The 27,326-nt window shown below is 40.3% G+C and overlaps 1 protein-coding gene and 1 long non-coding RNA gene across 2 annotated transcripts in view; one reads left to right on the plus strand and one right to left on the minus strand.

Annotated features, from left to right (window-relative positions):
* The window catches only part of LOC110084023 (netrin-1), a 158,889-nt gene that overhangs the window by 65,810 nt on the left and 65,753 nt on the right, over positions 1–27,326 (plus strand). The gene's annotated exons all lie outside the window — the stretch shown is intronic.
* Positions 112–25,380, minus strand: LOC144586895 (uncharacterized). Its single transcript, XR_013541981.1, has 3 exons — positions 22,452–25,380; positions 19,650–19,799; positions 112–17,821 (listed from the first exon to the last, which is right to left on the minus strand). It is a non-coding gene; the product is annotated as an uncharacterized LOC144586895 (long non-coding RNA).

The following is a 27,326-nucleotide window of genomic DNA, read 5'->3' on the forward strand; positions in this document are numbered from 1 at the left end:
TTATTATTATTATTATTGTTGTTGTTGTTGTTGTTGTTGTTGTTGTTGTTGTTGTTGTTGTTGCTGCTGCTGCTGCTGCTGCTGCTGCTGTTGTTGTTGTTGTTGTTGTTGTTTTGCTTGTTTACACAGTAAAATAGGCTTTGAGCCACCTTTGTTTACCCCTGGTGGCTTTTTGATGAAGCAGGTTATCCGCCTAAATTTTGGGTGGTGCCCCTCTTGGTCCATGAACCCACCTCCTCCATAGGCAGTAAGGCTTAAAAGTATCACAGTAAGAGTGTACAAGGAACCACTGAATTGGTTCTTGATGTTATTATTATAGTTTGATTTGCAGTAATGACAATCCCCACCTCTTTTTCAAGCAGGAAGCTGGTCTTCACTTTAGAGAGGTCACAACAGACACTTCAGAGCTTTGGCATATTGAAATAGCTGCCATTTCTAGCCTGTTTTGTGTGGAGAAAAACTGAGAATTTTCCTGATTCCAGTGTTTGCTTGGGAAAACAAAGCTTCCTGGAAGCACACTCCACATCCTTCTGCTTTACTTAAGCTGCCCTGAGGGGAAGCCTAAGTGTTGAAGCTAATTGCCTGCAATAAACTAATTAAATGACTCTGATATAAATCTTTCTGGCATGCTCCTGGGGAATCCAATGACATCACTGAGCAAAAGGGTTTCTCCCCCCCCTTTCCTCTCTGCTGCATGCTTACCTCTCCTCCCACCCCAATTTGTCAGCAACATTGCAGTGACCTAGACCTGCTCTTTTCTCTGCCAGCTTTTGTCATTCTTTATTTCTTCTTCTGGCAATTTGTTCTTTATGGGGCATCCTTGCTTATAGGCACAAGCTATTCCAAACAATAACAGTTTTCCACCACCTTGAGAAAAGCCTAAAGATTTTTCCTTCAAGCACAGTATCAAAGAACTGCTGGACAGCTCCATGGTTTAGCTTTCTAACTGTGAAATCAAAGGTTGGGAGTTCAGTTCCCCACTGTGCCTCCTTGACAGGGGCTGGACTTGATGATCTATAGGATCCCTTCCAGCTCTGCAGTTCTAAAGTTATTATAATTATAAACATCCCCTTGCTTTGTGCTAATGCATGTTTAATGCCAAGGGAGATGGCATAGAAATGTTTGGGTTGAAACTGAGCATCAGCCTGTGGAGCAGTTGAGGGGACCGGTGTGTTTTCCCCCTCTTTTCTAAGTCTGTGCAGATTTGCTATGCTCAGCCTCTTTCTCCATGTTCCTGTAAAGTCAGTTTTTGCTTCTTCCTGTTCCTCTGTTTAAGCTAAACAGAGGCAGACTAGCAGATACTGAAGCCAGCTGCAAGGTGTCCATACCAAAGTTACAGATTTTTTTTTCTTTGCCCTATCCCTCAATGTGTTTTCTGGATAATAAATACTAAATTTCCTCTTTGCCTTAATACCAGTTGTGAGCTCAGTGCAAGTCCAATCTACTCTGCCAGTAAATGCCAAATAATCTAAAATTTGTACCATCAAAGTACATACAACCTTTAAATGTGTTTCATATAGAAGTATGCAGGACAAATATGTCATTTAGCTCACTCCTGACACCTCAAAGTTCCATTACCCACACATTAAATTGCACACATACCTACCATAAATCAATATGCTATCAGTTCACTCATTTTATTTTGGTAGTAGTATGCCACAGGTGGAAAGCAGAAGCAAAGAAAGAACCATATGTCAGAGGTGCTTATGTCAGAGGGGCTTGCATGATTGATGCGAGTAAAACAGCTCCAGATGGCTCAAACAAGTGAGCAAATTCATAGACCATAAAGGAATGTAAAAATTGCAGCAGCAGCAGCAACAAAACGTTTAGGTCCCTACTTGGCTTGTCCTTGAGAATAAAATGATCCTGTTTGATCATTTAAAACTTGCTGAATAGTCTTATTGCTTTAGAAAACTTGTCACATTTAAGGGGACATCCTTCTTGGTGTATAATTCCTACTGCTATTTATCTGGCCTGAAGAGAATTTATCCAGTTTTTCTAGAAAATGGGAGATGGGACTTGTATCGACTGTTAGTTCAGATATAACAGCAAAAAGAGTAACAGCATATCTATACTGTATTCTTTTGGTCATCCCATTTCTGGAACAGTTTCTGAGAATTGCGAAAAAGTTACTTTTTCCACACCATTTCATTGTTAGATGCATTCTTAAGATGTTTCTAAAATGCAAAACTGGAAAGTGTGAAAGTGTCATCTGTATAAAGTAGACAGACAAGTCAGACAGATAGAGAGGTTGGGAATGTCCTGCTCCCCTCTTAATGTATATCCTGTAATAAACTCAGATTTTTCTCTAAGGCCTAAGCAATGTCTGAAAGTTCCCTTATGTCACATTAAACAAGAAGGAAAAATATTCTTTTGTTTCCTGTTTTTAGTTATTGTTGAGTATTCTCAAGGCCAATGTCAGAAATTGTCACTAGAGGGAACCAGAGAGCATTTCTCTGTGTTCTTCATACATACTTGTCACCTGGAATGTACAGTATGTGCAACATGAATTACTCTCCGGGAATAGCCATAACTATAATGATGAAAGAAATGTAGCTGCCATCAAGGAAGGAGTAACAGAAGAAATGAAATAGAAAATAATGTTTTTTTGTATGGAGGAACTCGGTAGAGGAGCCATAGGACGATCAGGGCTTGGGGGATACAATATATATGTGAATAACAATGGCCTTTATCGAAGATGTCTTCCAAATTCTAGAAATAATGCAGTAATTCTGCATGGCTAATGGTTTTATAGCAAGAAAGTTGAACTGATACTTTAGCCCTCCAAATTGTGACAGCTATATGGAGCATCCGAATTCAGAAACAACATGCCACCAAATGCTAATTAACATTGGGTAAAGAAGGCAACTGCAATTGCCTACATGCCTTGCTCGTTGGTTTCCCTGATTGATCATTATGTGATTATCATTATGGGACAAAGGATGCTGAATTCTATGTACTATATTTTAACTAATACGATTTTACTTACGTTTCCACTGGTGTGAGTGAGAAAGAAAGACAATGTGTGACTATAAACTTGTTTATTTAATGGATATCACTTTCAGAATCTACAAAAGCCCCTGAAATCTTTAGATTTCAATGGGGCTTTGTAGTAGTAGTAGAGTTTACAAACTAAAGATAATTTGATCAAAGATGGCCCTAGATAGTGAGCATAAAGAATTTAATAAATATTAGGTGAGGATTATTTGTGGGACGTAGTGGCGCTGCGGGTTAAACTGCAGAAGCCTCTGTGCTGCAGTTATTACCTTTAAAAATGGTATTTTTAGCCTATATTGTTTGCCATTTTTTGTAATATAATCTACATCACCTATGTTTTTGTTTTGTTTTGTTTTGTTGAAACATTGATTACAGTATATACTGTTATGTGATGAAATAAAAGAGAGTTGTCAGAAATCTGAAGAATGAAATATGAATAACATAGAGTGTAACTAGAGAGCCAAATTGTCCTGGTCTGGATCAGGCTAGATAACTGTAAACAGGATTTCTTTGAGGTGCAGTATGTCATTTGGGGCACACATATGAGGGTCAACCACACTGCACTTCAAGCGCCCTATTTAACATGAACAAGATCTTCTTTCCCTTTACATGGAAAGATGTCTCAAGACCATTAAACAGTTAGTTGGCTGTTGCTTTGCTGAAGCCACTTAATGATCTTGAGAAATTGAGAGCTTCTGTCGTACTGTACTCACCTTGGGAGGAGAAGGATTAGGAAGTTTTTCATTTCTTTTTAATTGTTGCTAGATGACACAGTGCATCACTGATGGCTTAAAAATCCTTTCAAAGCACGGATGGTACATTAGCAACAATTAAAAAGAAATAGAAAACTTCCTCTCCTTTGACTCCCAAAGTTGAGCAGAAAGGAAGCTTTCTATTTTTCAAGATTGTTAAAAGGCTTCACCAAAGGGCCAGCTGGCCAGCCACTTTGGCTCTATCACAGCATTTATGCATACTGGAACTAAACCAAAAATTGAATAAGTCTACTGAAACAAACAAAAACAACAAAAACACAATAGCGCATGAAAGGGACCCAAATGATGAGGGTATGCATTAAGCAGGTGTGGCTAGTTCAATATCACATTGATTGATTGATTGATTGATTGATTGATTTGATTTGATTTGATTTGATTTGATTTGATTTGATTTGATTTGATTTGATTTGTACCCCACCCATGTGGTCATCAGAAAAAGGAGCAAACAACATGGACCAAACCATGGGACAAATCCCCATCTGATCGTTCCCTTACTTTGTTTGTAGCCAGACATAAAGAACCTTACAGTTGTAATTTGTATGATCATACTTTACTTTAACAGAAGACTCCCATCAAATATCTGTGATCAGTTGCCAGTAGAAACTGATTGGCAGTGAGCCCAATCAGAGGGTGATACCCAGGTATTTTAAGCTGGGGAATCAATATTATCCACATAAAAACTTGTGTTTCTAGTTCTTGTTCTTTCAGAAATCTTAAAATGCAAAGAATGTGATTTAGATAAAGCTGTGGCCCTGTGTAACAGCATGGCTGGTGTTGAAGAGGAAAGAACAGAATATAGAGAATGTGACAGATTAGCTTTCCCACAGTCAAAGTAGATGATACAGTTAACATGTACATAATTAGATGGAGAGCTCTCTGAAGACAGAAAAGGCTATCTGTGTATTTAATACAAGCATGACTTAAATCTGCAATTAGCTTGCTTTTGTTTTGTGAGTGGTCATCAGGAAGTAAACATGCTTCCTTGTTTGATTTTTCAGACACTACCTTTGAAGGATTTTGTATGCCTGGAGGGAAAATGTTGTAAAAGGAGGAGACATTAATGTGTGAACTCCGGTCTCCCTCAGGGACCAATGCCCTCAGACAAGTGAAATATCAAATACTGTACTGAAGCCCAGCTTGTTTTTTTTCCCTTCCTTGCTTCTGTTTTATATGTGCCTTTTCTTAATCTGTTAAAATCAGGTTGAAACTGTAATGCCAAAACATCCTAAATGTTCAGAATCAAAGGTGTGTGTATCAAGTCAAAATAAGTGTAATTTAGTTTCTGAAATCTCACTGTGTCTAAGCCCAAGTTGAGACTTCTAAAACGTAGCACATTTATATTTTCTTGAAGCTGGGGTTCAGCAGTTCATAAATCAGATGATGATGAAATAATAGCAATAAGAACACTGAGTGATGAGCTGCCTTTTTGCGTGTGTTACAGCACAATTCTGACATACATTTTGGGACTCTCACTTTTCACAGAAGGACAAAAAAAGTGTCCTTGGTTATTAGTATCTGAGAGTTCCCTGGAATGCACTCATGTGCATACCCAGCATACCCATATACCCATACCACTCAGCACTGAGACTAACACTTTACAAAAAATAATAAAGGCAGAATCTCCACAGTTAGACAGGTTCAGCATTGGCCAGGTGGTGGTGGTGGCCACACTGCTCACCATGTTGCCTGTGGCTGGCTGAGTTGGCACTAAGGGGAAACATCTAAACAGCTGCAAGGTATTTGCCCTGACCCAAGGCTTGCCCTGACACCTCCCTGCAATGCTTTTCATGTCCTAAGCGAGTTGGTGATAACTCTGACTAAGGTGTCAGTCAAACAAGCTCTTGGCTCTCCTTCATCCCTCAGATCTCCCCCGATAAAGCCCCTGGGCATCAGCTGGCTGTGTTTGTAGAAGGGTCAGCCGGCCCCTGCTCACAAAAGAGTGCTCTGTCAACAATCCTCAAGGGGCACTAGTGGCATATCTGAGCAAACAGGACCCAAACAAGCTCTTCACACCTGTTCATTGTTTTGAAAGCAAAGCCTAGGGACAACCTGACAAGCTGGATCCATGACTGATTCCTTTTTTGAAGATAACAGAAGAAAAGGAAGGGAAGGAAAGCCTGCTGGTCTTTAACACCACTGTTCCGGAGCTGACTTTAGCAAATATACTAACTTTCCCCTTGCAACCATCCCTCTATGTTGACTTTCTATGGTGCTGTTCTGGGACGAGTCTTTAGCTTATGTCTGGTGGGTCCTTAGCTGGCTGATATTTGTTTGTATGGCTATGTCCGTGGTTGACTTGGGGGGATATGTTGAAATATATGTACCAAAAGTTCCTTACCATTTCACTGCAACACTCATCTTTATGCTATATTTATTTATTATTATTTTTATGTAGAGTTCAATGAGCTCCAGGCAGCTTTCTTTCTTCCTGCTCTATTCCCACATCACTCCTGATAGGCATATCAAGCTGAGAGAGGTCTAAGTTCACCCAGTTGAGTTTCATGGCCCTGTGAGGACTAGTAACTGAATGTCTTGATTTGATGTCCCAAACTACCCCATACTGGGCTGACACTTGTAAGAGCACTGGGGAAAAAATAAGATTGGGTATCCTTTCTTACCTTACAACTTATTTCTAATATGCCCCCCCCCAAAAAATACATAGTTATTCTACTCCCCATATTAGTTTCAATAATTTTGAACTTCTTTACAGATGAGAAACAGGCTATATTTCTGTTACAGTATTTTGTGAAATTTATATCAATGTGCTCCATATGTAAAGATGAGAAGGTTGAGCCTCCCAGTGATTTGTATCCTCAAGCCCCACTTGTGAAAGTTATTCAAGGAAACTATCCAATCCAGATGAAGGGGGAACAGTGGGGAATCAAACTCCCAAACTCTTCTTTTCCTAAAGCACTAAGCTATCCAGCAGTGCTGAAGAGGTGGACTGCACTCCATGAAAGCTTTTACTGAAATCAACTTGTTAGTCTTAGAGACTGTATGCCACAATATTTTTGGTTGTTGCTGTTGTTGCTTCAATAAAGTTTCTGTTGTCCAGGCTAATGTTGAGTAATTTTAACTAAGCACACTTGGAAAATCATTGGCATAACTCTGGAGAGATGACTCTAAGCATGTACAGGACAGTTGGTATTGAGTGGATATGACAAAAACAAGCAGGAAGAAAGAGGAAGATGCAGAAGAATTCTTATTAGTAGAGTGACAGCCAAGAAACATTTCTGATGTTTCAAACTCTTCTGCACCCTCCCCTTTCTTCCTGCTTGTTTTTGTCATATCCACTCAATACTGACTGTCCCGTACAGGCTTAGAGTCATCTCCTAATTTCTTTCACATTATCCTATATGTTTATGACAGTGTTCAGTCCCTTCAGTATCAGCTGACATGAGGAGCAGCCCAAAATGAGGTTGTAAAATATTGCACCAGTCAGAAAAACTAGGTGGTTGAGCATGGTCCGTTTATTACTTGACTTTTTTTTTTAAAGGTGGTGTTGTGCAATGCAGCCTACCCACAGGGTGCAAAGAAGGAGGTTGTATTCTTGAAGGCTTTCATGGCTGGGATCTAATGGTTGTTGTGGGTTTTTCGGGCTCTTTGGCCGTGTTCTGAAGGTTGTTCTTCCTAACGTTTCGCCAGTCTCTGTGGCCGGTATCTTCAGAGGACAGGAGTCAGAACTGTCAGAGGGAATACACAGAAGTGGTTTACTATTCCCTTCTTCTGGGGAGTGCCCTGGGACTGTGTAGCTTGCCCAAGGCCACACAGACTGGCTCTTGTCACAGGAGGCATGGTAGGGAATCAAACTCCCAACCTCTGGATCAGCAGCCAGGTAACTAAACCATTGAACTATCCAGCCAGACTTGCAGATTCTCAGTTAGAAGTAGAAATAATAAGCAACTTTTGCTCCCACCCCTGCCATATATAACATACAATGCTATGGCCAGTTTGTATTCAATGAATGTCATTTGTCTGTAAATGGCATGATCTGAAGTTGATTTTTATATTGTATTGAAGAGTTGACTCTGCATAGTATGATTGTGTTGCTGATGAGATCTTTGTAGTATTTGAGTTTTCAAGGGTCAAGATGAAAATTTTGACTCTTTTCTGAGCAACTATAAGCCCCTCCTCCAAAGAAATAGCTTAGGAAAATTGTTTGATTTGTCTAAACTAAAGCAGGGGTTCTTATCTGAATGTTAAAATTCAAATTGAAGATTAAGGTATAAGTATGATGCACATGCATATATAACATAATTATTTTTAATTTTTTTTGCACAGTTTCACATTTGAAAGCTTGAGATAATTTCCCCATCATAATCCTGTTCAGTTCTGACTCCCTGCTGATTTTAGAGGACTTCCTCTGGAAATGTTGGTATTTCTGCTCATTCTGCTGAACAATTTAATTGAAAACATAATATCTTTCCACCTGCCTTATGTTTTGGAGAAGCAGTGGCAAGTCTCTCAGAAGCACAGCTAGCTTGCTGGGTATGTTTCATTAAGCTAATTTTAGATACACAGATCCCATTGGATCTCTCTCTCCCTCTCTCTCTGTATCTCAGTGTTTGTGACATGTTCTTCACATATTGAAGGAAACGCGACAGTCTTTTTTTGCTCTAAAATGGGAATTTGAACTTCTGAATCTCACCCATACTCAGACCCATGGGTTTTAGAAGTCAGCTTGTGGCCTGGAAGACTTATTATGGGGGAGATAATAAAATCATAGGGCCAAAACAGACACAAGTTACATACCTTTAATGTAGATTATTTTTCCTCATTAAAAACAGCAACCAGCACATGAAATGTCTTTGTATATACAGTATTTAAGAAAAATAAAACCCATCTCCATATACAGTACCCTCATTCTGATCCATCCTTCTTATTGACTGCTAAGTCACATCTGCTTTGGTCCTGGCATCCCACCTTATAAAGGATCAGAGACCAGGGAATATGAATTATTTCCTTTTCCCCATTAACATGGAAAGTGCTTCTGAATGATACAGGAATGATCTCCTACATTTGTTTCATATGCATCATGTTGCTTCAGTGCATAGATTAAGATCATGTTCAGCAGCTGTACAGTCATAGAGTCTATAACGTAGGTAGCCCATGGTCAAAGCAACGTAGGGTGCCTCACTCTGAAATTTTGAGGTGAGACCACTAGCATCTGAGGAGGAAGGGGTGCTTGCCCCCTTAGAATTTTTTTTTAAAATTACATTCATGGACACATGTATCTAGTCAACAAGAAGTTTAGAATGACTACTGTTATTGAGAACCCAGCTGTGAGTCTCAAACCATCTGCAGTGTTCTGGATAAAGACCTTCCTGGCCAGTGGCCAGCTCAGGTAAAAGCTACTTGTTCTAGTTTAACAGCACTACTCCTGAAAAAAAATTTTTTTTTACAAGACTTGCATGCTCTAGAAAGAAAAGATAGCATAAACTTGGTGTGATATAAGTTCACAAGAAATAAGAACTTAATTTTGGTATAAAATTCACCCTTATTATATCCATATTACAGGGTTGTCACAGAGAAACTGCCAGCTGTAAGAAGTAGCCCTATGTTCTTACACCTGTTTTGTCCTGAAAAGGGAAAGTACTTTATTACAGCTGTCTAGCATAGTGCAATGTTGCTACTTTTTAACTATGTGTATTGGCATTTTGTGTGGAAATGTTTGGTGTGGCTCCTAAATTGATTACAGCAACAGTGCAATTTATTAAGGTCTAGAAATCTTTGAATGGTATCGGGGGGAAAACTGAGGGTACCAGCCAGGGTGGATTTTTTTATTTAAATCACAATTTAAAGTTGTTTAAATTAGATTTTTTTTGATAATTTAAATTTTAAAAATCAATTAAAATTAAATTAAATCAATAATGATTTAAATCAATTTGATTTTTTCAAAATGTATTGATTTTCATCCTTATAACAGCTTCAGGTAATCAAGCCTGCTCAGGAGGAAATGATAGTAGAATAAGTTTATTATATCTGTCTTTAAGGCCAGGTAAGCATATTGTGCTAGACCCTGTTGCCAGGTCTGTGAGAAATGGCAAAGTGTTATCTGATGTTCTTGTGGCTTTCCTCCTACACAAAAAAGAAGAGCTCCAAAAGAACGTTTGTACACCACACATATAAAGAAGTGTAAATGTTCTTTTTTAATTGATATAAAACGTGGCTGATAACAATGTGAATGAAATTGTATGAAATTGTTCATGGTATGAGAAGAGCGCTAATGCCAGAAAATATCCAAGATATACTTAAGTGCAGTGCTTGCTCACCTGTTTCCCACTTTTCATTTACTCTACATGAAAATCTGTTCGCATTCGTGATGCGTCTTCTTTTCTACTGTCAGATTCCAAATTATGAGGATTTGCCTTCCACTATTTAAACAATCCTAAATCTCTTTGAACATTATGGTACTGCTCAAATATTACACGTGTACATACAAAAAAACATGCACAGGCGTGTTATAGCAGCAAGTGCTACATGGACAAATTATTATTATCCACGTTTGTACAGATTTGCTCACCTTTGGAAAAATGCATGTGAACACTCTTAGGTGAGATGTCCTTTCTATGAGACTATAGGTGTCCTGTGGTCTGTAAACTTTCATTGTACAAGCTGAAAGAACTCAGCACAGTTTGACAGTACCATTTACAGTGGGGTAGAGCTCGGGTTCTCAGAGTATGAAGCGAGTCTGTTTAAAGAGCCACAAGCAACTGCTAAGGGAGAAGCAAATTACCCTCCCAACTCAACTTCTCTATGTCACAATTTGGCTGTATACCATAAGTGGTAATATGTCCTTGCTAATCAGAATGTCATGGGATATACAGTAGATACATGTGGTTTACTATGACTAGTTATGTTGTCTTTAGTAGATATGGACTTCAAGTCACTCTTTTATGTTATGTTTGGTGCATTAATCAATTTAGGATGATCATGTTGTCTTCTTGTAATTCATGATTTGAACAGTATTAATTTTTTCCTCCTTTAAGATCCCACCTAGTTTAATCACATATATCAGCCTTCCCCAAACTGGGGATGAGCTGGTCAACAACTCCCAGAAACTCAGGGTCACATGGATGAGGGATTAGGGGAGTAGCGGTCCAGCATATGTAGAAGCCATTGGTCTGAGGAGAGCTCCCTTGTGTTTTGTGATGGCAGCGAACCATTATAATGCCCAATACATGTGAGAATAAAAATGGGTGTGTGTTTGTGTGGGTGGCTGGGTGAGTGGGAAAAGAATACTGGCTACATTCACTTAGCAATTTAGACTGGCTCAACAAGAGGAAAAACCTCACTGAGAAATTGTCAAGACCTGTGATGTTCTTTGCCTAGAAGTGAGAGCAAAGCAAGGCACTCTGGGTTTTTTTCCCCCCAACCAAGGTTTCCATAATTTCTGCAAACTTCCTCTGTGTAAAACTAGTAGCTGTTCCTTTGAAAAGCAAAAAAGACCCTCTGACTGTTTTTTTTAATGACCCCAAACCCCCTCTCATGATCTTAGCCCTCCAAAGTATACAACAAAGTAAATGTTGTCAATTTATGCAATTTGTGCTAATTGAGCTTAATTTGTAATTAATTTATGCACATAAAAATAATTCAGCTCATTTTAAATTTATTTTTAAAGGATTGTACTGTTACTGAACACTCAAATGTATAAACAATTAAAAAGGGCTTGCCAGATGAATTAAAGAAATGGCCTTTTTGACCTTTGGATGTTCTAATATTTGAATGCAGAATTTTTTTTAATACAAGCCATGTGGAATTCACTCAGGGCCACATCTAAAGGGTCTGGATCCCCTCACAAGTTCCTCTTGCCTGTGTGGTCCAAAGTGTCCACAGAATTGGCAAGAAGTTTTGTCTTTCCTTGTTGGAGAGAAAACTCTTATCTATGGCTGACATGTTCTGTGTCATCCAGCATCTCTCACATGGGGCATGGGGAACCTGTGAGAAGGGCGTGTGGAGAAAAAAAACACAAAAGTTAAGCACGGAGGAGTTACTGCAGCATAGGGAACGGCTGGACCTTTTTCTCTCTGATAATCAGCCACACTGGATGTCTGTGGAAAAGCATGAAGCCCACATAATGGTCCTCATTGTTCCGTATTCTCCCTGGTTCCTGAGACCCCCGCCCCGTGCACACACTTTCACAGCAGGAGAATCAGCTGCTGAATGATCCTTATCCGAGGCAAACAAATCGTCTCCCACCCCCTACTCCCAAGCCCCACCTTGGAAACTCAAGATCAGGCATCTTTGGCCAAGCTATACGACAGCGGCAGCATAAACACTTGGTTTTGCTCTGCTGGGCAGAAACAAGCAGCTTGACCTGCCAACTGTTCCCTGGAGCCAGCTCTGCCTCTGAGGAGAAACCAGTGCTTCCCAAGAGCTGCAATCTGTCAAGCCTCTATGAGCATGTCTGGCACATCAAGCCTCTGGGCTGTGGTTTGTAATTCATTGGCCTCAGGAGGAGGACCCAGTAAAGTGCTCCCAAAGAGCTCACACTGTGTTCTGTTTCTCTTGCACAAGGCAGGAGACCAAGCAGCGGGGAAGTTATGGTTTTGCCAAGCTGGCTGTGTGAAAAAGTCACTTCTGGCTGCAGGATAGTTCTACAATTGCACAATGATGAAAAGTCAGGCAGAGTCACTTTTCTTCATTTCTCCTCTGCTGGGAGGTACCTTCCACTCCTTCGCAATACATAGCCTGTCTTCTTGGGACAAAGTTGGTTTTCTACATTTTGGAGGGTATGAAAGCTGTCCCACACAGAAAGAGTCCCGTTTTTACTTTCTGTGATCATTAGTCTCCAATAGCATTTCTTTGTTGTTTTGGAACATCAAGTTGCTTCCAATTTATAGCAACCCTAGTAGAGTTTTGGGGTTATGTTTTCAAGGAATGCGTGGTGTTTGAGGGATGGTTTACCACTGTAGCCCCCAGGGAGTTTCCATAGTCATGTGGGGGTTTGTATTCAGGTCTCCCAGGTTCTAGTCTATAACACTGGCGATAGCTCTAGCCCCTGCTTCTCCATTTCCTTTCATTAGTGTTTTCATTAGAATCTCTATTTACCTGTAGGAATTGGCTGATCATCTGAAAATTATCTAACTATCCTGTTATCAAAGGATCCTGAATATTGTTAAGGATTCTAATAATGTCAGTGAATATGATATATACAAGTTGCAACAATGGGGAACTTGCATCCCAGGATATTTTCGGGGTGAAGTTCTCTTCAGTTGCAAGGGACGTGGTGGCGCTGTGGGCTAAACCACAGAAGCCTGTGCTGCAGGGTCAGAAGACCAGCAGTCGTAAGATCGAATCCACACGACAGAGTGAGCTCCCGTCGCTTTGTCCCAGCTCCTTGCCAACCTAGCAGTTCGAAAGCATGTAAATGCGAGTAGATAAATAGGTACCACTTCGGTGGGAAGGTAAAACAGCGTTCCCTAGTCACTCTGGCCACGTGACAAAGGAAACTGTCTTCGGACAGGCGCTGGCTCTATGGCTTGAAAAGCGGGATGAGCACCGCCCCCTAGAGTCGGACACGACTGGACTAAAAATGTCAATCTCTTCAGTCAAATATCTCATAGACACTAGTGAAGAATTAAAAGAGCTGAAGATCAGCAACATCTGCAGAACTGTATATTTCCACTCACACTACACGGATTTATTGCTATATGTTAACCTGGCATAAATGGGCAGCTCTTACTTGTAATACAGTGTGATTCAGCCCACACTCAGAAATCTTTTTGGTTGTTGCAACCCCTGAACATTGCCATTAATTTTGCTCTTCTCTGCCTCTGAAATGTTGCTAAAAATGGGCACAGATTTCAGGAAGAAAAGACAAGTGTTGCAACCTGATACAAAGTAAGGAATGGAAGAAAATTTACATGAGATTTTGAGAAACTCAACAAAATCAATATATTCGCGAAGGCTTTCATGGCCAGGATCTAATGGTTGTTGGCAGAGTGCTGTCCTTTGAAGATGCCGGCCACAGAGACTGGCGAAACGTTAGGAAGAACAACCTTCAGAACACGTCCAAAGAGCCCGAAAAATCCACAACAACCATCAACAAAATCAGTTTGGCAAGATTTTTATTTGCCTGTGCTATACCCTGTGAGTTATAAAACAGAGTGAGGAATCAAACAGAACCCTAATTTTATTTGTTAGTGCTGCTGCTTTTTTATTTGTTCTGTGATATGAGTGTCTCAGGACAAGGCAGCCTTTTCAGCAGATCTTGTATACTTCTGATGTACAGGCATCTCAAATCTCTAAGAGTAATAACTCTCCATATTCCTCATTGATTTGTTACGGCAGTGAGCGCCCGGATACATTTGTAGGGGGAGCTGAAACTGGGACATGCTTTTTAAAATCTGTTTTCTGGAAAAAGACACCCAGAGTCAATACAAAACAACAACAAATCTATCATCATCATCAAACTAGTTCTGTCTAACATAGGGCTAGCCTTCATATTGTAATTCTCCTAGTTTTGCATTGGGTTTTAAAACAGATTTTAAAATATCCACCTATACAATTTTCATCTAAGCATGCATTTTTGGTCAGAAGGTGAGTTTAAAAAAAAAAACACCAACAAGGGGGTTAATTTTTTAAAAAAATCAATTCTGGTCACTGGTTTGTTTGTTTTTACTCATTTTGGCATTTCCGAATGCCTGTGTTTGAGTAAATAGTGTCTGTGGGAGTCTGTGGGGTTTGCCAAAATGGGTGCCAAGTACAAAGGGTTTTGTACTAACGCTTCCTTTTTTCCTACCCATTTCTATTTTAATCCTGCATTGATCTAGCACGGGGTCTCCAAACTACAGCCCACGGGCCACATCCAGCCCGCCTTGCCTTTTTATCTGGCCCAGCAAACATCGCAGGCTCAGGTCTGTCCCCTTCAGCCTGTGTGTGCACATGCATGTGTTCCTTCAGCCCTTGAAAATGTGGAAAATATATGATGTGGCACTCACACTGAAAAGTTTGGAGACCCCTGATCTAGCACTATGCCAGTTCAAGACTAATTTTAAAATTTAAAAAAAAAATGAGGAAACTGGGGAGACAATGCTGTTGTTGACACTGCCACTCCTACAACTGTTCTAAAACTCATGATTCTTAACCCCCTGACCACTTCCTGGTAACTCCCCCTTGCTGGAACATGTACTGAATCCTCCCTTTTAGCTCCATGGAGCTCCTGGCGGTTGGAGAAAGTGGGGTGGCTGGTCTTCAGAATGAGGAGGAGACATCACCAACTATCCATCTTCTCCCCAGCCTGAGAGGTGCCTCCACCATGTAGGCTGGGAAACACTCACCACATCGAGGCAAGACATGGGAGGTGCAGTTTCCATTAGAGTGCAGAGACCAGCACAAAAACCATCAATTCTAAAAATAACCAAACTAGCTCTGGATTTAATTCAGCAGTGCAGTCATGCTCTTAGACTTCAGAGAGGCTTAGATTTATTAATGAGACATTGTAATTAAAGCCAATTTGCAGAAAAATGACTTGTAAGATGAGTGGCCAATGGCCAGGAATGACTACTGTTTAGAATCTAAGAACTCGCTATCACTTACACTCTTTCTTTCTCTCTTCATTCAAGAGTGAAGGCAATGCATGCAATAAAAGCAGAAAGTCTTTGATCCAAAGACATACCTAGACCAACATCCTGTTTTCCACAGTAGCATCCAGTAAGATGCTTCCAGAAAGCTGAAAAGCAGGTGTGAAGGCAATCCATTCTGTTAGTTCCTGGAAAATGCTAGTCAGCAGCACAATATCTTGAATCTGGGTAGTTTCATGTAGCTGTTGTGATTAATAGCCAATGACAGACCTATCCTCCATGAAATTGCATGTGTCTCTTCCAGCATTGCCATTTCGCCTCCAAATACAATAGGTGGCTGACCTGTATCTTCTGGTTGAGACTACCATGTGTGTGAAGAGGTGCTTTCTCTTTATTTATCCTGAACTTGCTGCCCTTCATTTTTGTTAGATGATGGCAAGTTCTAATATAAGAAGGGGATTTTCTGATTCTCAGAGTTCAGAGGCTTTTGAGAACGCTGTTAGAATGAAAGGCTCTGTTAAGGCAAGCAAGGGGACCCTTAAATATATGGGCATTCTCTCCCATACATGTAAGCTGCTTCTACAAATGGCTGTTCAGGAGTTCTGAGTGACACCTGTGAGGTGGTTTGACACTGACGTGGAAATCATCACATTCAAGGTAGTGGCTCTTCTTTTCTTCCACGGAAATCAATAGGAATTGTTTACTTTTTTGAAGTATTAGATAGAAGATGAAATAAAGCAGAAGTTAGAAATCTGAAGTGTGTTAACTTGTGCGTGTATGTGAACTATAAATCACCATTGGGAACCCCAGTGAATTTCCATATGCACGTGTGGGAGAAAAGCTCCTAATCATAAGTATCCACATAAGCTGAAATGAAGCTACAAAATAAGTTAATTTTACACTCATTCACTTGAACCTTGGAGGGAAGGTGTTGATTTATTTTTACTTACCAATAGAGGAAATTATTGCCCTCATATTTTCCCTTGAAGGGAGCTAGAAATTTGAGGTACCATCCAAAATAGTACCCATTGGGTAGGATCTGCATAAGAATTTTACTGGCTCTGCTTTGCCAATAGAAAACTGCAAAGTACTCTAGACATGATGCAGTTTGCTTGGCCATTAATATGAACAGAAACATATGACTTCTTTCTAGCATTACTATCCCCCTTCCAAGTACAAAAAGTGGCTGTGCGATCCATTTGTAAAAGCAGAGTTCAAGGCTGGGTGATGCCAGTGATGAGACTCTAAAGAAATTATAAGTAAGACGAGCTTTTGAGTGTTCCAGAAGTCTTCATCAGGCAAAGACAGCATCTTCTACACCTTGGAGCGAAAGCAGATAATCCACAATTTGGGCCAGATATTATGCCAGCGACTCATACATCCAGAAAATGGAACTCAGATATCTCATGAGGCCAAACTCAGACACGATCATCTTGCAGTCTTTTCTCCTTTGCAGACAAAATTCAGTTTTGCCCCCACCCCACCCCTTCCTCACCATGAATCTGCCAGTTGCCTTTGGATGAAGCACAAATATCTTTTGTAAATTTGAAGCAGAAAAAGGCAAAGCAAAACACCAGACATCAGTAAAACAGGAGAATGGAACTTGGCATCACACTAGGCTAAAATGTGGATTACAGTCAAATTAGTAGTCATACTTAGCGGGGTTCAGGAGACAGAATCCTCACGTAAGAATGAACCTTAGTGGTCACTATGGCCCCCAGGGTGCAGTAGGGAAACAAAAGAAAAGACCCCCAAAGTGGAACAAAGCACCTAATGTGGTAACTGTATCGAGATTCTTTTATAAGCCATTACTGAGAACTAGGAGTCATATAATAATAATAATAATAATAATAATAATAATAATAATAATAATAATAATAATAATAATAATAATAATAATAATAATAATAATAATAATAATAATAATAATAATAATAATAATAATAATAATAATAATAATAAAGGATACTCGGTAGGTAAGAAGGGGAGAAGTGATAGCGAGGAAAGAGAGAAAGAGGGTTGGACTGTTGTTGTTATGTGCCATCATCTTGCCTCCGATTCATAGTGACTCTATGAATGAGTGATCTCCAAAATGTCTTGTCATCAATAGCCCTGCTCAGTTCCTGTAAACGAACTTCTGCTTCTCCATCTCCTGCTTCCAATTACATCGTCGACTTCCTTTGTGTATAGACTATTTGGTGATGTCCCTGCGTAGAGTCATCTGTTTGATTGTTTGAAACATGTATTTGCAGTAAACAGATTGTTGACTTCACAGAATTCTATGATTTGTTCTCCTGCTTCATTTTTGTTAGATCCAAATAATTCAGAAATACATTTAAGGCTTCAGAAGATGCTCAGTCTGTTGCTCATTAAAAACTAAATGATTTAGAAATTAAAGGCATCCTGTTTGAAAGCATTATGTAAAGAACAACCAGCAAGGTTTTTTTTTTTTTTATATAAATACCACAAGAATATTTTGAAGATGGGGAAGTTCTTTGCAAAGAAGAACCTGCTTTGCTGCAAAACCTGTAACAGAGATTAGAAACAGGTATGACCAGGACTGCACCGAGAAAGAGTTGCAACCAGCAAATAGGTCCCAAGAGGATTTCTGTTGAATTCTAAACTGAGCACTTTAAATACCCCTTAGGCATTTTCAACCACCCCATAATAGCAGTTCTGCATCAGATTTAGTTCCTGCCTTAGTCACGGAATAGGAAGTCAGTGCCAAACCTTGTTCACAGCCAAGTCTCTACAGCAACATAGTTAAGGAGCTGTTGGGGGAAAACATTAAATAATCCCTACTTGTTTTATTGCTTTCAAATATTGCCTTCCTAAACCTGGTTTTCTTACACTCATCACCAGCATCAAAACATATTTACATATAACATGCAGATATCCCTGCAGGAAAAATGGCAGGGAAAAAAATAGCTTGTACAGTGCAGCCCCATGGCTTCTTCGGTACTGTTTTTATTTGTGAATTACAGTAATGTCGCTGCTTAGACTCTTCCAGTGGAATGGGTACACTGCACTTGAGAGGAAACAAAAGTAGCCATAGCAAAGGCAGTCTGTGCTTGCTTCCAAAAAAGTAGTGCTGGTTAAAATATTCTTAATCTTTTCCTCACTGATTGCCAATCCCCAAATTTGAAATGGTCAAGAAACATGCACTCTTTATTCTTTGCAGTGCTGTGTCCATGGTTTTTGTTGTTGATGGTGGTGGAAGAATTGTGTTGGCTGAGTGGCAAGAAAGTGCATTTGGCTAGTTGATCCCCAATCACCCATCAGAGATAGAGAGAGGGGGGGGGAGAGAGAGAGATGTCTGCTCTGCCCCCACTATTTTTGCTGTGGTTGCTTCAAAGGTCATCGTCTCAGAGCCCATTTGCTTGCAAAAGTTAAGTTGAGTCCTCCCTAAATCCTCACAGGGATGGGGGAAGGCTTTATATAGAAGAAAATTAAAATTTTGATCATGCCCCTGGCAAATCAGCTATAGAATGAAGGAGACTGTATTCAGAAAAACATTATTAGATGCCACTCTTCACATGGATCTTGCTTTTCTCGTGACCAGTTCTAAGGAAGGAATTTAGTCCAAGGAGTCATTTGTCCTGCCTTCACTGCAGTTATTTGTGTACAGTAAGATATCCCATATCCATAGGATCAGTATCTGTGGTTTTACTTATCTATGGCCTGAAAATATAAAAATATTAAAAGAAAAAAAATCCCAAAAACTATTTCCACATGTACTACCAGAACCAGCCTCTAGAGGGAGTCAGAGACAGTGCTATGAATACTTGCTAGTGAAGAATATGTAGCATGGTCTCTCACACCCAGTTCTGGTAATACCTGTGAAAATGATAGTTTTCCTGTTTTTACTTTATTTTACCATGCTAAATATGCTATATATAGTGTTCACTATTATCTGCAGTTTTCAGTATCTGTGATGGGGCTTGGAACCATTTCCCCCGCGAATATGGGGATCCTACTGTGTTTCCATTTGTAATGCACGTGTTTGCAAAATGCAAATTAGAACTCAATGGGATATCAGCCCACAAAGTGTGCTACTGCAGTGTAGCAGAAGGAGAAAGGTTCAAAAGGCATTAATTAAACAAACAAACAAAAATCATGATGCTGAGGCTTTCTTTCTGGGTATAACTCAAGAGTGCTTGTTACCTGTGTTAAGTTATATACTTTCTTCCCCTAAGCAAGCAGCTCCAAACGGTCCAGAGCTGGGGGATTTTGTTTTAAATTTCTCAAGTAACTCTTAGTCAAACTGGAACTCACACTTTGCACAAAGAACAGCAGCAGATTGTTTACCAAAGCCACCCAAACGTAATTGCTAAGGTGCAGATCCCCAGCTCACCTCATCCTCTATTCCACAGTGAGTATAATGGTCTGTATTTCACTGCAGCAGTAGGATACGTTGCTCCTTCTGAGCTCCTGTCGGCCTTTACTCTTTAGTTCTTATTCTTTTTATGCTTCCTGGCATAATGTGTTCCATTCTTGGATGTTACTGTAAGGGGAAAATGGTAAGAGTATTTCTTAGCAAGGCCAGTTTTCCCTATTTGGGCATCATAAAGCGCAGCAGGCTAACAAGAATAACTGCCAGCGAGAGCTGGCTAGGGGCCAGGCCAATCCAGCAGCAAGATATTCAGAAACTGGGCATTCAGGGTCAGGGGGAAGACAATGGTTCCTAATCCATTCCCCTCCTAATGAAATTAGAGCCTGTATGAGCTGCAGTTCCAGTGGGAAGGGTAATTTGCAGGGCCTGGTTTCAGCCAACAGGTGCATGGTGAGGGCAGGGAATAAATAGCTACATTTGCATCTGCTCTACAGTAGATCTAAAATGCTTAGGATGTGTTGTAATGCGTGGTAGGACAATGGAGGTAGAACCCTAGACACAACAAAACCCCAGTGAGTTGGCATAGGGAAGAACCACTTCCCAGTGATTAGTTTGGTGATAAAGAAGCAGACCTCTTCCTTGTTATGTCGTTGCATTCCAAACATAGCCCAGGATGAGAAATGGGGGTAGGGAGATGCAGACGGCTTCATTCTCCTCCCAGGCTGGATAATTAGCTTTGCATTTGTAGGTAGAAATCCTGTTTTCAGATGTGTTGTAATAAACATATTGTTTGTAACATATTCTGTTTGCTTACTTCTAACAGAACACAGCAGAGGAATAAAACTGAGATGGATCCCAGGGTGTGAGCAACCAGGAATTTAATGGGAAAATAGTAGTAAGAAAAGGGTCTAATGGAAGAAGAGACAAAAACAAGGGAGACCAAAGAGACAAAGGCAGAGAGTTATATATTAACAAACTTTCCCAGCATCCTTCAAGGCATTCTTACTTTATCTCAGTTTTCCCCAAAAGAAAGTTTATCCAGGCAGATGTTGAGTGCAAGAGGCTGGGGAGAAGATTGCAGCTTAAGACTGATGAACAAATCTTACTACTGTGAAGGAGTTAAAATCTCCAGAACCAGATGAACTGCATATCCAAGAGTACTGAAGGAACTAGCGGAAGAGCTGTCAGAACCACTGTCTATTATTTTCTTGAAATCATGGAGGATGGGTGAAGTGCTGGATGATTGAAGGAGGGCTAATGTTGTTTCTATCTCCATAAATGAGGAAACTGAGAACTGCTGACCAGTCAGCCTTATATTAATGCAAGGGAAAATTCTAAAGCGGGTTATAAAACAGTCATTCTGCATGCATCTTGAAACCAATGCGGTAATAACTAGAAACCAGAATGGGTTTGTCGGGAACAAATCATGCCAGAGTAATCTTATCTCTCTCTCTTTTTTTTTTTTTTTGATTGGGTAATTTCCCTGGTAGATGATGGGCATGCAGTAGCTGTAATATATCTTGAATTCAGCGAAGATTTGGATGAAGTGCCCCATAATATTCTGATTAGCAAGCTAGCTGAGTGTGGGCTGGATAGACCAACTGTCAGGTGGATACATAATTGGTTACAGAACTGTACTCAGATAATGTTTATCAATGGTTTATTCTCAAATTGGAAGGAGGTAACAAGAAGGGTACTGCAAGATTTTTAATGTGTGCCTGCTCTGTCTTCTATTCAGGAGTAATTGATCAGCAATGTAAAGGTCTCTTTCCTCACTTCTTATGGATTGTTATACGTAGAATAGACATGAACAGATTAGTTCATAATAAGAGGATGCATCTAAGCAGCGAATAATCCTCTGAAAAACTTAACCCCGCAGATGAAGAGGTGTCCCATATAAAGTAAATTCTATGGCCATCCTATCAAGGCACAGCGTAAAGCATTAGTGCTGCACCATTCCCAACTTGGGGGGCAGGGAGGAGAAACTGACTCACATTTGAGTCAGATCTGGGATCCATAAATCCTCGCTACAGTTCTGTGTTGCAGGAAAAATCAACATTTTTATTGGCCCAGGTCCTAACATATTCCTCCCACCCACCCTCTGCCCCGTTCCTGTGCCTGGAGCAATTTTCAAACTTTTAAAATCTGAGTAGCATTTCCTTTGCCTCAAGCAAAGAAAGGAAACCCCTCACTTCTTGCTTCAAACATTAGTTTCTAGCTTTAGGATTGAAATGCACCTGTGCCAGTCCCAGCAGGCTTTACAGGCTAGGGAAAAGGAAACAAAATGGCATGCAAGAGCCAAGGAGAGAAAATCTCTTTTGGCTCAGCTGACCTTGTCTGAACGTGTAGATAGGTGTTTTAGGACACAATTTGGTAAAGGACAAATTGGCAGTCCATGTTGATGCTGTGACCATTGGGAAAGAAAGAAAGAAAGAAAGAAAGAAAGAAAGAAAGAAAGAAAGAAAGAAAGAAAGAAAGAAAGAAAGAAAGAAAGAAAGAAAGAAAGAAAGAAAGAAAGAAAGAAAGAAAGAAAGAAAGAAAGAAAGAAAGATTTTTTTTTAAAAGCGCACACCTGTATTGTAATTCTGAGGACTGAAATTTGATAATCAGGCAAATACCACACCTCTGGCTCCAGCTAGGAACATGAGGTAAACACAGGAAACTATGAGGGATTAAGAGTTTCTGTTCCAAAGAAAGGTGACAAACCGTGAGACATGGCACCTTCATGACGTGCCAAGACTTCCAGATGTTTGTTTATACTATGATCCTGCATTGTTCAAGGGCACAAAGCTAATGAAAACAAAAAGCAAAAATAAAAACTACCTGTGGAGTATTTTTGCAAAGCACAGATCTCTAGGGAAACTTCCTTCTTGCCATTTCTTTGATAACTCTAGGTGACCATACAGGAGGGCCGCACAGGTTCCCACTGGGTTTCTGCTGAAAACACAAGTACAGAAGTAGATCTCTTTGGAGTGGAGTGGGAGGCAGATGCTGTCACATGATGTCAGGGAGTGTCAAGGAACAGGGCTTGGGAATCTTAAGATGTGATTTGACCCATGCAAAGTGTTTCAGAAGATCATGTCACATAGATAAAATATCTCTCTCCCTCACTATATTTTACTACTTTTTTGGTTGTAGCATCAGGTTGATTTAAATTATTAGGGGGCCTTTAACAGCATTCCTAAAAAACATTTAAAGCATGGGCTGGTAATCCTAATGTAGGCTAGATATTGTGGGAACATTCCCAGAGTTAACATTCGCAGAACATTAACCACGAGTTAAAGATATAGATTAATATAGGAAGGGGATTAATAAATTTGTGCTGGATAAAAGGTAGACTATTTAGCCCTTCACAGAACATGAATCACTCTTAAAGAGGGTACATATACTAAGATGTAGCTAAACCTTATGAATCATTAGGCCAGTTCTTGAATTCTCATATTCCTGTATTTATTTTATCTATTTCTGTCATTTTTATACCGCCCCACTCAGTAGAAATCCACTATTCTTGGTGGTTTTACAGTACAACATAAACTCTTTCCCCTCCTTTCCCAATCACAAAGTGTAAAAAAATCAATATATACTGTATAAAAGTAAGCGAACAAAACAAACCAGTAAATATTTTTTTTTTTTAAAAAAAAAACTAAACTAAGGAAAATAAATTAAACGGTAGTGACAATCCTTGCAGCGAAGTTGGGAATGTGGGTCACATGGTTACCTGGAAGATGTCCTTATTTTAAAAAGTTCAGTTTTGTGTAGTTCCTAAAAGTCTGGAGGGAGGAGGCCTACCAGATCTCCTAAGGGAGACTATTCCAAAATACGGGAACCACCACCGAGAAGGCCCAGCTTCTAATCAAAGTCCTCATTGCCTCTCTCTCAGTGTGGCCATCTGCAGCAACAAGGTCTGTGAGGATCAGGTGAAATGGGCAGCAGTTCTCTGGGAGAGACACTTTGATAGGTAACAAGATCCCAAACCATTAAGGGCTTTATACATCAGAACTAAAACGTTGTGCCTGGCTTGGAATGAAACAGGCAACCAATTCAGGTGAGCCAGGACTGAAAAGATATGGCCAGACTTCCTCAATCCAGAAATCAACCTGCTGACATCTCTGAATCAGCTTCAAGGGAAGCATCCCATGAAGAGCATTGTAGTACTTGATCCCTGAGATGGCCAGCATGTGGACCAACATTATCTGGAACCTCCCATCCAAGTATGGGTGCAACTGGTCAATCTATTGATGCTAGCAAATGACCTAGTCACAGCTGAAATTTAAAGTTCCATTGAAAGGGCTGGATTTAGGATAACACCTAAGTTATGCACTCAGTCCCTAAAAGGGAGGGTCACTTCATCCAACCTAGGTAAATTCACAGCTACTTGATCCATTCTGGCCCCCAACCCATCCACAACCTCCATCTTGTGCAGGTTCAGCTCTAACCTGTTGGCCTTCATCCAATCCAGTACTAAGGCCATGATATATTGTACTGTTCTTTTTATGTGTAATTAAGAAACAGAAGTTGGGGGAAGCATGAAAGAAGAGACAAGAGGAAAATAGACACAATGCTTTGTTTCCCACCTCCTCTTTGCACATACACTGTAGAAGATTCTATATATTTGTGTTCCCCCCCCTAAATCTGAGAAAAGTGTTTTGTCATTTTTTTTAAGGATAGGATGTCTCTGAGGCCAGAACAGCTGTGGAGTTGTAGGGTTACTCAAGGAGTTTGTTTGTACAGTTCATCTGCAAACACAACTTGAATAATCTCAGCTTCAGAACAGAGTGCACCTTAACAACAACAAGAACAACATTATATTTACCACAAAAAATTAGAGGCCATGGATTGCTGCAAATACAACACATAGTAGAGGAGGAAAAAAGAAGCCTAAATGATTATATCAATACAAAGCAAAAACAATTACTTAAGGCAGTGAAAATGGAGAATAAAAATGGAAACAAAGGCTCAATATAAGAAACAACAATGTGAAAATAAACTAAACAATTGGAAAAATGAACTGCTACATGGACAACACCTGAGAAATCTTGGTGGAAAGTATGATCATAATTCAACAATTCAAATTATCTGTAAACATCACTTTGGGAATTTAGTGTGTGATTCATGTTCATTAGTTTCTGTGGTTTTTTATCCAATTTCTTCATGTCGATTGTCAGGTCTCAGTATTTTGTTAGTTTTTCCAATTCTTTATTTTCAACACTGGCATCCCCTGGAATTGCAAAGTCAATGATCCAGACATTTCTTCGTTCTACTTCTATTATGCCTGGTGTGTTATGTTCAAGGTGTTTATCTGTTTGGATCTAGAAATCCCACAAGATCTTGACTTCCTCATTTTCTGACACCTTCTCTACCTGATCCCATGGATTTTTGGAGGCTGGCATGTTAAATATTTTGCATAATGACCAGTGAACTAACTTTGCCACTTTGTCATGTCTAACTTGGTAATCTGTTTGTGCAATCTTTGGGTATTCACAGTCACAACACAGTTCCATCTTTTTCTTGGCAGAGTAGACATTTGCTGTTAGCACTAATTCCTTGGATCTTAGTTTTCATCACATTGGTTTGGAGTGCTTATTCTTGTGCAGCAAATATCAAGCCTTCAGTTTCTGTCTTAAAGAAAAAGATGAAACTGTCACACCTCATATGTGAATGTCCAAAGACTGCACAAACAGATTACCAAGTTAGACATGACAAAGTGGCAAAGTTAGTTCACTGGTCATTATGCAAAATATTTAACATGCCAGCCTCCAAAAATCCATGGGATCAGGTAGAGAAGGTGTCAGAAAATGAGGAAGTCAAGATCTTGTGGGATTTCTAGATCCAAACAGATAAACACCTTGAACATAACACACCAGGCATAATAGTAGTAGAACGAAGAAATGTCTGGATCATTGACTTTGCAATTCCAGGGGTTGCCAGAGTTGAAAATAAAAAATTGGAAAAACTAACAAAATACCGAGACCTGGCAATCAATACATCTCGGTTCTGGAAGAAACACACTGTAGTCATTGGGGCTTTGGGAACAATATCAAGAAACTTCACACAGTACTATAAGCAGTTGCAGGTCTCACACAATCTGAGCTCCAAAAAACAACAATATTAGGAACAGCATACATGATGCGTGCTACTATCCAAAAAGTCCCTGAAAGAGAGGCACTGTTCATTCTTGGAGACTTTAACGCTAGAGTGGGTGCTGATCATAATTCTTGGCCCACTTGTCTAGGCCGTTTTGGCATTGGAAAGATGAATGAAAATGGCCAACGCTTGCTGGAGTTTTGCTGCTATTATGGTCTTTGTGTCAGCAACACATTCTTTAACACGAAGCTGCAACACAGAGTTTCCTGGAGGCATCCAAGATCCAAGCATTGGCATCAGCTCGATCTAATCCTCACTAGACGTTCCAGCCTTCCTAGTATTACGATCACACGCAGTTACCAGAGTGCTGACTGTGATACTGATCACTCCCTGGTGTGTAGTAGAGTAAAACTACGAACAAAGAGAGTATATCACACGAAAAAAGAAGGAAGACCACGTATTGACATCAGCAAGACTTGCGATGAAAGAAAAGTGAAGGAATTTGCCCAAGCACTTGAGGAAGTCCTTCCAGGTCCGGCTAATGCAAATGCACCTGAACGATGGGAACACTTCAAGAACACTGTCTATAACACCGCCTTGTCCACCTTTGGCAAGAAGACCAAAAAGATGGCTGACTGGTTCGAAGCCCATTCAGAGGAGTTAATGCCAGCCATCGAGGATAAGAGAAGAGCTCTAGCAGCATACAAAGCCTGTCCTAGTGAGTACAACTTGCAAGCTCTTCGAGCTGCTCGCAGTCAAGTCCAGCAGGCTGCCAGGAGATGCTCCAACAATTATTGGCTCCAGCTCTGCTCTCAGATACAGTTAGCAGCGGACACAGGTAACATCAAAGGAATGTATGACGGTATCAAGCAGGCCTTAGGTCCAGTACAGAAGAAATCTGCTCCCCTGAAGTCTGCTACAGGTGTGCTCATCCAGGACCGAACACAGCAGATGGAACGCTGGGTACAGCACTACTCTGAGCTATATTCCAGAGAGAATGTAGTAAGCGAAGAAGCATTAAATAACATTGAGTGCCTGCCTATCTTGGAAGAGCTGGACAGCGAACCAACCCTAGCAGAAATAAAAGCGGCCTTGGACTCCCTCGCCTCCGGCAAGGCACCTGGAAAGGATAACATCCCCGCTGAAGTGCTGAAATGCTGTAAGGAGATCATCACCTCCGAACTGTACGAAGTCTTTTGTCTCTGCTGGAGGGAAGGTGGAGTACCACAGGACATGAAGGACGCAAACATTATCACATTGTACAAGAACAAAGGAGACAGGGGTGACTGCAATAACTACCGTGGCATCTCTCTTCTTAGTGTGGTAGGGAAGCTGCTTGCCCGTGTTGTGCTGAAGAGGCTCCAGGTGCTTGCAGGTAGAATCTATCCAGAATCACAGTGCGGATTTTGAGCTAATAGATCCACCACTGACATGGTATTCTCCCTCCGACAGCTGCAGGAGAAATGTAGGGAACAACAACAGCCACTCTTAGTGGCCTTCATAGACCTTACAAAAGCATTTGATCTGGTTAGCAGGGATGGCCTTTTTAAAATACTTCCCAAGATTGGATGTCCACCTCGCCTCCTTAACATCATCAGATCTTTCCATGAGGGA

This window comes from Pogona vitticeps, chromosome 2 (genome assembly GCF_051106095.1).
Source record: "Pogona vitticeps strain Pit_001003342236 chromosome 2, PviZW2.1, whole genome shotgun sequence".
Classification (NCBI taxonomy): Eukaryota; Metazoa; Chordata; class Lepidosauria; order Squamata; family Agamidae; genus Pogona; species Pogona vitticeps.